Source organism: Adiantum capillus-veneris, chromosome 15 (genome assembly GCF_014529385.1).
Source record: "Adiantum capillus-veneris isolate H3 chromosome 15, ASM1452938v2, whole genome shotgun sequence".
Lineage (NCBI taxonomy): Eukaryota > Viridiplantae > Streptophyta > Polypodiopsida > Polypodiales > Pteridaceae > Adiantum > Adiantum capillus-veneris.
The window spans coordinates 22613187-22624510 of NC_140945.1; the positions used below are offsets into that span (position 1 = coordinate 22613187).

The 11324-nt window shown below is 40.6% G+C and overlaps 1 pseudogene; it reads right to left on the minus strand.

The window, feature by feature from the left end:
• Positions 1–4701: 4701 nt before the first annotated feature.
• Positions 4702–11082, minus strand: LOC147440384 (uncharacterized; annotated as a pseudogene).
• Between the last annotated feature and the right edge of the window lie 242 nt (positions 11083–11324).

Sequence of the window (11324 nt, forward strand, 5' to 3'; positions counted from 1 at the left end):
AAAAATGCAAACGGACTTTGGTTAGGTTAGGTTATAGGTTAGTTTATAGGTTAGGTAGATGTTATAAGTTAGGTTACATTAAGCTAAGTTAGGTATAGATTTTACGTTAGGTTAGATTATAGGTTAGGCATAACGATTATAGGTTAGGATAAAGCTAGCATCAAATTAATAGTACAAGAAATGAAATCATACTTTGAAGATGACTCATGTACTTTTAAAAATGCAAATGGACTTTGGTTAGGTTAGGTTATAGGTTAGGTAGATGTTATAAGTTAGGTTAGATTATAGGTTAGGCATAACGATTATAGATTAGGTTAGAGCTAGCGTCAAATTAATAGTAGAAAAAATACAATCGGACTTCGAAGATGACTCATGTACTTCTAAAAATGCAAACGGACTTCGGTTAGGTTAGGTTTAGGTTATATTGTATAGGTTTTATGTTAGGTTAGATTATAGGTTACGCATAACGATTATAGGTTAGGTTAGAGCTAGTGTCAAATTAATAGTAGTAAAAACGCAATCGGACTTCGAAGATGACTTTGTACTTCTTAAAACACAAATGGACTTCGGTTAGGTTAGGTTATAGGTTAGGTAGATGTTATAAGTTCGGTGATATTAAGTTAAGTTACGTATAGGTTTTATGTTAGGTTAGATTATAGGTCAGGCATAACAATTATAGGTTAGGTTAGAGCTATCGTCAAATTAATAGTAGAAAAAACGCAATCGAACTTCGAATTAGATGACTCTTGTACTTCTAAAAAATGCAAACGGACTTCGGTTAGGTTAGGTTATAGGTTAGTTTAGGTTATAAGTTAGGTTACATTAAGTTAGGTTAGGGTTGTGTTATATGTTAGGTTAGATTATATGTTAGGTTAGAGCTAGCGTCAAATTAATAGTAGAAAAAGCACAATCGGACTTCAAAAATGCACAGAGACTTCAAGAACCTTAATATATAGTCATTGACCAATAAAGATGAGATTATTACCCTGTGGTCCTAATCTCCGTGCACCTCTAGACCGAGGTGTGCGGGGATCGGTCCTAGCTAGAGAATGTGAGGTTGTTAGAGCTAGCAAAAATAGTTGAAAAAGTGCAATTGGACTTCAAAAGTGCACACAGACTTTAACACTAGGTTGGTAATGGGACACTTTTATGTCCTGCTAAGTGACCATTTTCCTTGAATTATGTCAAGAGTTTCAAAATGGATTTTGAGGTGTTATCTATCTAGAAAGTTGTCTCATGAGCTGAAAAAAACTCGACATTTTTTTTGAATATCAATTCCATCTTTAACATTGTCCTTGCACAACATTTCACAACCTAAACTGTGTGGAAAAACGGGTCCAATTTTTGGCTTTTTTAAACTTTTTGCAACTATACCACTCTAGAATTCATGTTTGTGAGGTCTATAATGCTAGAGAACTATCTTTAGTAGTCCTCAACATGTCCTGATGCTTCTAGGGAGAAATAAATATTAAAATTGTAAGTTATGACCAAATTACAAAAATTGTCAAATCCTGGTTTTTAGTCAATTTTAGCTCTTCTATGATTTTTTTGGTGGATTTCATGATATCCAAATGCATTTTTTATTTTCTATGTCGCATATTGTAACATAAAGCTAATATTCCTTGAGTTTTGGGGCACCTAATACCCTATTTTGCATAGTACACAACGATGGTTGATTTTTTCAATTATAGAAGAAAACGAAACATTCTAGTATATCAAGTATAGCTTTTTCAATATTGTTAGTTTCTTGTGACAACTACATGAATTTTGTAGGTAGTAACCATATCTAGTCATAAGGATCAAATTTGACTAAATATTGAATAGTTTCTATGGGATTCTACAACTCAAAATGTTGAACGTAGTTTTTTCATGTTTGCTGTATTTAACACTTCATCTTTGTCCCCAAGATTCCCCTTTGTAAGAGATGTATTATTATTTTGACATGCTCCATGGCTCCTTATGAACATAAAGGACAACAGGGAACTTAGAAAACATGCATATATTATTTGTATAGAGCATGGCTATAGAAACTTTGATGATATGTTTGCAGAATAGTAAAAATTCAACTTTTTTGTACCTATTTATTTTGGCAAAACAAAAAATGGTGAGTGAGAAGCAATCATATGTTCTGATCACCAACCCATTGAAGTTAAGTAGGGAATTTATCTCAAGTCCTACAAAAATCCCCAATCTTATTTTTATGCAACAAAATGTAAGAAATGACTGTTTTGATGAAAATGCACTGGTCCATCAACTTTGGAGGCTTGGTGTGACCAAAAGATGAGAAATTTTACAAGTTTCTTATTTTTTCCATGTGTAGTAGGACTTGAACTATAACCTCATGAGAGGATTTTACAAAATGAGTGGATCTACTATGGTTTTGGAGGTTTTTTTCAAAACCCTGAAAGGACACTTTTATGTCCTGTTAGGTTACCAACCTAGTGTTAAGAACTTTAATGTATAGTCATTGATCAATAAAGACGAGATTATTACCCTGTGGTCCTAATCTCCGTGCATCTCTCGACCGAGGTGTGCGGGGATCGGGCCTGGCTAGAGAATCTGAGGTTGTTAAAGCTTGTCATGTATTTAGTAGTGTGTAGTTATAACAACTAGAGTGTTTTATTTATTTTTTGCATCATTGGCAGATAAAGTATGGACGATAGGATGGCATGTCCTTCTACGCATTGCAAGCATCAGATCTTTCAAAAACGAAAAATTTGCGACCAATACATACGCAATCACGGCCTCTTTTCGATAGAGAAAGTACAAGACCTGCGTTATCGATCTCATGGTCTAGAGATTGAAGGTCAAAGTCTTCAAGTAGATATTGTTGCAACTTCATCCCAGAGAAGACGATTTTCAAACGAGCAACCATCGACTGAGTCCTCCCAACCAATACCTGAAGCTACATTTCAAGAAGTAGAGATGGAGTAGATGTTGAACGCGTTCTTTGACATGGATTCCAACATAGAAGGTGACAACATTGAACGCAGTACTGTATACCAACCATCGACTAGATTTTCAAACAAGCAGCCATCGACTGAGTCCTCCCAACCAATACCTAAAGCGGCATTTCAAGAAGTAGAGATGGAGTAGATGTTGGACGCGTTCTTTGACATGGATTCCAACATAGAAGGCGACAACATTGAACGCAGTACTGTATACCAACCTTAGCCATCCCGTTTATATCAATGGAATGATAGTAACGATGAAAAGGGCGAGATGATGCAAAGTATTGCACGCATGTCGCTCTACACTGGTGCAAAAATGTCAGTTCTCCGTACTGCATTGGCAATGCTTGTCTACGGGTGGTCCGACGCCTCAGTCACATGAGTTTTTTAGGTAAACATATTTATCCTAAGCATGGTAAAGTGCAAATTACAGCTCATATAAAGTGATTAAAGAGTTGAATTGTTCATGTAACGTCAGGTTGTTGAATGAGCAAATTTTGCCAGAAGGGAATCACATGGTCACTACCTGTCCAACCGCTAAAATGCTTCTTACTAATTTGGGGTTGGATTATCAAAAAATACATGCATGTCCTAATGATTGTATACTTTTTTGCAATGACTATGCAAACCCGGAACAGTGTCCCAATTGTGGATCAAATACGTACAGGGAGGACACACAAGGAAAATTTATCCCTGTGAAGGTGCTTCGACACTTTCCTATCATTCCAAGAATAAAGAGCATGTTCAGGTGCAAGTCTATAGACGCTTTGATGACATGGCACTCAAATACTAGATCGAGAGATGATGTTATGCGGGTACCTGCTGACTCTCGTGCATGGAAGCACATAGAGGAAAGTTGGCCTACATTTAAGAACAAGCCTCGATGTATCTGCTTTGGTTTGGCAATGGACAGAGTAAACCCATTCTAATTAAGGAGTTCGTCATCGAGGACGTGGCCTATTTGTCTGGTTAAGTATAATCTTCCATTATGGATCGCTATCAAGAAGGGCCATCTGTTGTTGCCATTGATCGTCCCCATTGATCGTCCCAAGAAAGTACAAAGCAAAAGAACATGGACGTCTATCTGGCACCACTTATAGAAGAGCTCCAAATCTTGTGGATAGGAATCGATGTGCACTACAAGAGGCCGTGTGCTCTTGTGATGCTTTTAGTGACGAAAATACATTGGGTTTTTATAACCCCCGCCGTCGCTAAGAGCGTGGATACAGGGACGTCTCTATAAGCGTCACTATGACAGTCGCTATATGCATCGCTATATAGCGACACCTATAGCGATGATTATAGTGACACTGCAGACCTTAAATAGCGACGTTCATAGCGGCGTCCGAGAGGAAATTGTTTTGGTGGTAGGGCATTCCACCCATCAACCATATTGAATGTTTCATTAATTAATTCACCTTTGGAAAAAAGTGCAAAGGTAGATATAGACCCAAAATAGTGACCCACAAGACAATATAACCATCAACTCCATCATCCATCGTATGTATTGTTTGCAAAATAAAGATACAAAACTGACAAGCATGAATTGATGAAAGTAAATCAATGATAATTGTACATATAGGTAAAATCACTTGATTGTTAAACTTTGCAAATGCAATAGTTACAAACCATTGTCATTATTTAAAAAATATACATGGTTTTCAAAAAGACGTATAAAAGTCGTCTCATGATACATAAGCTATGACAAAAAGAAACTAATGCTATCTAGCTATGGCTAAACTGACGTCGTCTAATCAGACGTCTCATCGCGTCCAAGCGGCGTATCTGTCGGATTCTGCAAAAAAAACAATAAGATAGCTTTTTGTAAGTATAAACATATAGCGACGTTTATAAAAGAATACAACAAATAGAAAAGAATAAACCCTAATACTAACCATGTGGCCGGGAGAACTCGGAATGTCCATAAGGGCGGTTAAACCCTTCCTGCCTGTGTACTCACGCTCATATGGTGTGGGATCACGTCCTGTCATCGACCACTGTCAAAACATACAAAGAATCCATTATGTTAGAATTTAAAAAACCATAAACCCTAAACTATCAAACATAGAGAGCAATACAAAAACACTTACAAAATCGGCCTCAAATGATGCCCACCCACCGCTCCCCAAGTGGTGCGAGCTCCCTGTCTCTACTCGCGCTCTGGTTGCCTCCTTTTGTTGCTTCCACTTCTGAGGATTCTCGTGTGCTGCTTTCTTTGCATTCCTCCAATATTCTTTGGCAGCCAATCTGGTCTGTTCCACCCATGCTTGATTGCTTTTTGCACTTTGGAATGCTTGTGCTTGCAGTATTCGCGCATTCGAACCTTCGTCACGTCTTCATTGAAGCGGTCATCCCGTGTTGGAACGGGAAACTCGTCATGAAGCATGCTGATGACTCTGTCTTTTAAATCATTCGGTACTTCACTCTAGGTGTTTAGTATGTATTGTCTAAACACCTGAGAGCAAAGACAACACATGCACGAAATCACCTTCTTGCCTTCACCATCCAAGATGATGCCGCCGCTGAAGTTGACGGAGTAAGGCAATCTCTCTTGCCGTTGACGCGCGAACCTGGGTGTCCCGATAGGGGTCTCTAGCGACGTGTCAATGGGGGTACGGATGTCAGGTGTCTCCACTGGAGTCTGAGCTCCGAAGCGAGGAGTGTCCACTGGAGTGACTCCTGCAGGAGTAGCTAGTGGTGTGTAAATGCGGGGAACCACAGTCAGCAGTACAAATCCTCGTGTTGATGGCAATGTCGTGGCTGGTATCAGGGCGGAAAAAGAAGGGGAGGGTAAAGAGCCTCTTCGAACACGAGGCGGTGTCGAAGCATCGGCGGTGGCATCCCCACAACAACCGCCACCCCACCACTAGAGCTCCGGCGCCTAGACGAGTGTGAAGATCGTCTCGTCGACACCGAAGCTTCGGAGCGTGCTGAATGCTCCGAAACAGAGGGAGATGGCAATGGAGTAGGAACCCACGATGGTGCACCAGAGCGATGACGCTCCACGTACAATTGTCTCTACTGGGGTGACAAAGAAGAAAGAAACTCATCATCATCCATACCTGCATTAAACACATGAACATTTAAACTTAATATTGAATGAATGGAGTAGAAAACATGGACAAGTAGATAGATAGATAGATAGATAGAGATAGAGATAGATAGATAGAGAGAGAGAGAGAGAGAGGAGGAGGTGCTCGTCGTCCTTGCTTATGAGAACATACCTTGAGCATACGTACTTGGAGTGGACGCAAAGACCATTAAATACAATGATGCAATGACGCAATGTTGCAATGATGTGTTCTTCTTCTATTCAACTTGAGTGATGGAAGAGGCAAGTCGATAACTCAAAATTTTCAATCGAAGAGAGAGAGAGAGAGAGAGAGAGAGAGAGAGAGAGAGAGAGAGAGAGAGAGAGAGAGAGAGAGAGAAAGAGAGAGAGAGAGTGCACGCAATCAAATCTTGCAGTCAAAAAACCAGGTGGTGGAGCTGCATGTGGCCGTGGATTACCCAAGATGTGAGCACAAAATCAAAAGAGCGTTATACAACATGGAAGGTACTCAGAGAGCCAGAATTTTTACAAAACGTAGCAAAATTGTTCAAATACAATATTTATGTCTTTAAGAGATCTCTCTCTCATCCTCGCACAGCTCAGCATAACTTACTATATCTATATAGAGCTCTCCGTTTAAACAGATGTCCTCCGTTTCATTTTGTAGATCCTCTGCACGCACCCCATAGAGAGTAGCAGCTTGATGTTCGTCTGGCTCCACCTCAATGGCTTCTGACTGAGCATCTTCTCCAATCTCCTCCATTGAAGCCACTGTGATTGGCACATGGTAGCCTTCATACGTCCGTGCACTATGAGGGGCTACCTCTATGACGTACCACCAGTTTGATGTAGACTTTGTAGGATGAAATATCACCTGCCAGAGCCACATAACTTACGTGAGAGCTTCGAAGCACATAAATTCTAAAATGAGATGTTAACTATTTACATACTTACTTGTTCACAATGCTCGGGTAGTACGAAAGTGTCTCTTAGGTCAGTCCATTTCTTAGTTGAATCCACCTCAAGAAAACTAGACTCTCCTCGCACAGTAGCGTTGTGACCCTCCATGTTTATCTTGAACCATTGCACGTCGAACAAGTCCACAAAAACTCCTTTATAATTGATCCTCAAAATATCTTGTAGTGTGCTGAAACAAGTGAGTTACGCCACCACAGGATCTGCATCAAAGGACCGTCATCGACTAGACTGTTCAAATTTTTCCATGATTCCACAATCTTGAGTAAAACGCTTTTTGTCGATCCGTTCTACCCTAAAATTTTCACCTTTACACCATGCTGCTGTGTATGACTTATACTATAACCAATAAAGATTATGAGTGGCCTTTCAAACATCTAAAAAGTCACTAGTCGTACATTGCAAAGTTACCTTGGTCGCGCATCCCCGAGAGTACTCCCACTCTTCCTCAGTCACTTCTTCACCGCACTGTTGTGCACTTTTCAATCGGTTGTGCAACCATCTTAAGCTCATGAATGTTGGTAGGCTCTCTAGACCCATTGGATAGTGCATCGGTGGTCGTCTTCCCCATCTCCACTCGATTCCTGCCCTTCGTCGCTCTTGCTTTGCATCCTCATATTGTGAAATCCACTTTTGCATCACTGGATTGTGAAGCATGCAAAATCGGTTGATTTTAGCCTCTAGATCTTCCGTCATCTTCTTCTCAACACCGAGATTGCACATGACAATCCCATATATGCGCTCATCATCTATGGTTCACCATAGCGTATTCTGGGCTTGATCAAATCCATCTACCCACTCTCCAATGTACACTAGGGACTCTGATACCAGTCAACCTTATGCCATGCTACCCTCCAGACGTGCCTTTTGACGCACATATCCCTTCAGCGTTTTCAAGAAACGTTCTAAAAGGAACATCCATCTGGAATTTAATGTGCCAGCTATTTCCACCTCATCAACTATGTGAACAAGAAGATGCACTTGAATGGTTAGCATGGTAGTAGGAAAATGTTTCTCAAACATGCACACAACCTCCGCAGCGTTTAGTTTGGCGAATGGTATGGAGTCTACATTGATCTCCTTTTGTGAGATCCATTGCACCAACTTTGCAAGTTTGTAGATTATGTTACGGACGTCAAGAGACAAACATCCCTCAATGGCAATCGGTAAAATAAACTGCAAAACACGTGCAACAATGATATTAAAGTCCACACACAAATTTGTTACACAACTCCCACTATGATATATTCCACTATGAACATACCTGACACATTTTATGCCAATCGTGTGACTTCAAACCGGTAAGCTTTCCTTCTTTAGTAAAACATGTTCGGAGCGAGTGCATTACGCCAGTGGGGGTCCGCAGAGATCGAATGGTCTCTTTTACTTTGCGTTCTTGGGCTCCTGTGAAAATCCATGGTGATTTAGGGAGTTTTATCGATCCATTGGACACTGTTTGCGGCCAATATTTCTTCATACGATCCACATTTCTAAGGTCACCGTGGCTCCCAAAGTATCTTTCTTTCCGGCCAGATGATCCCATAGTAGATTACCCACATTCTTCAATATGTGCATTGGATCGAGCAAGTGATTGATCATGAGTTGGGGCCACTATGGTAACTCATACCATAGAGATAGTCTCTTCATCCCTGGGGACAATCTGTCATCACACATCTCCTTCTGCTGTTACCATGCTTGTGAAGACATCCTCAGTGGCTCTCTTCCCAAAAAGCCATCACGTAACACACGATTCTCTGGAAGATATGCTTGATGACCTTCTTTCTTCTTCAATGAGGGCACCGTACGTGCATTCAGTCTAGGTCCACATGTTACACATGCTCTGTATCCGCTTGTTTGAAGCCGTGCATGTATACACATGATAATAGATCAGCTTGAGAAAAACCAAGATTTACAGTGTCTGAGTGAGGCGTGCAAGTAGATCACTTGGGAATTCTGTTAGTCCGGGATAGTCATGCATGGTCCACATTAGAATGCCTCTGATCAAAGCATTCCATCGACCTGTGTGTCGGCTCATATCCACCACTTCTATGCCAATCCACAATGTTTGTAGCTCTTCCAATAGTGGACAAAGATACACATCCATATTCTTCACTTTATATTACCCCAGCACAATCAAGATTAGCCATAGGCGCCCCTTCTTTGTAGTCAACCACGGGGGAATGTTGTAGTTGACGATGACAACGGGCCATACACTGTAAGATGTTGATCTTTGACCAAATGGATTTACGCCATCCATAGCGAGGCCGAAGCGTAAATTTTGAGCTTCCGTGACAAAATCCGACTATGTTCCATCCATATGTTTCCAGGCTGCGCAATCTGCAGGAATCCGTAGCACACCATCCAAAGATTTATTCTCCTCATGCCATGATGCTACGGCGGCTGTGGACTTACATTCGAAGAAATGGTTGATGCGAGGAAGTAGAGGAAAATGTCGCAAAACCTTTTGCGGAATTTTTGTTTCATGGAGATCTACTCTATATCTCTCGGAATCACATTTCGGAGACTTCTCCATGTCTATGTATTCCCCTATGAAAAGAATGCAGCCATTAGGACAAGCGTGGATCGAATTGTAATCCATCCCCAAGTTTCGCAAAATCTTTCTTGCTTCCTCTCAAGAATCTGGAATCAAATTATTGGCTGGTAGTATTGTGCTCTTTGAGCAATCTACACAACATAAAAATACAGTACAATTGTGTAAAAATCTATCAGATCATTATACATTTAGAGTTTTCTTAAAGTAAACTAATTGTAATAGATCACCTGAAAAGCGCTATGACGCTAATGTCACTCCATCCAAACTTTGCTTGCATGTTGAGAAGAACGAGGAGCGCTTTCAATCTAGACACACATGCTCCATTATACAATGGCGTATCGGCTTCACTTTTCATATGATCATAGATAAGCCTTTCTGAATCCATGATCATCTCGATCATTTCATCAATCTTGAGCTCAAACATTGCCTCGTTGGGAATGTGGTCTGCATGATCATCCCTCGAGCTGTCAGAGGCTACATCTTGTGGCCTCACATATGCTGCTTGACCAAAGCGCCTACGAACACGTGTATTGGGTTGCAAGATTGCTGCCTGTTGGCCAGTATTAGAGTCCGAAAAGCTATAATTGGCGATAGCTCCATCTATAATAGAAAGATCGAACTCGTCAAATTTGTGAACGTTCCGCAAAGAAATGCGTCTTGTCCATCGCACATCATGCTTGCAATGATTATAAGGACATAAGATCCTCGTTGAGAGATAGGTGTTTTGGTTGGACGGCCCCACATCCTCGTCACTACTCATAATGAGGGTAAAAATCTTATAACTTGGACAAAAAATTTAATCTTCTTTTGGCATTCTTCATCTTATCTCTCTCTCTCTCTCTCTCTCTCTCTCTCTCTTTGTTCACACTGTAAACTACATCACATTCTCTAGTCATGTCCAATCCCCACACACCTCGGTCTACAGGTGCACAGAGATCAGAACCACCTGGTTATAATCTCCTCTTTATTGGTAAATGCCTATATTTGTGGGTACAAGAAATCTACACACCCACGTCTACATGATATTGCATGTAGTGGACAAAACCCCTTTGCCTCTTCTCTAGCTGTAGCATTTCACAGCATCTTAAAATCTTTTGACAGTAGATCTTTTCACCGTTCGTCTAACTCTAACTTTTTTACTGTAATCTCGAAGTTAGACTCTAATATAAAAATTCAATCCAAAATCTTATCTTAAATCTAATCTAATTGAACATGTGGTGATTCGCTCCATTGAAGGGTCAAAGATATACGGAACTCTTCTTCTCAGCTTTTCGAGCTGCAATGCGAGATCTAGAGTGCTCCTCCTCTGACAATCTGCAAGCTTTCTCCAGTTTGCCCATCAGGGAGGTGGTCTCTCTCAATAGAATTAATATGAAAACAAAGCGATCAGCGCTTGAAAAAATGGCACTTTCGAAAGCTATGTAGCTGCGCAGTAGTTTTTGCGTGGACCCGCTTGCTTGCTTGCACGTCTCTTGGAACTTCTGCGAAGCCGTCTGACTCTCCTTAGAGATTGAGAGCAGCTCTCCATGAGTGACCTCTTCTTGGCACATGCTGCTTTGACTTCTCTTTTGCACCCTGCTTGCTAATATTTCATTCTTTGCCTTTAGGTGACCCTGATGCAGTGTTTGAGTCACTCCTAAGCATCTCCGATGCAGTGACCAAGACACCGGCCACTCTCAAACGCGTAGGCAGTATAATCCTTCAGTGTACTCAAAATAAACCTAAATCTAATCTAATCTAACTTAAATAAACCTAAATCTAATCTAATGTAAATCTAAATCTAACCTTATTT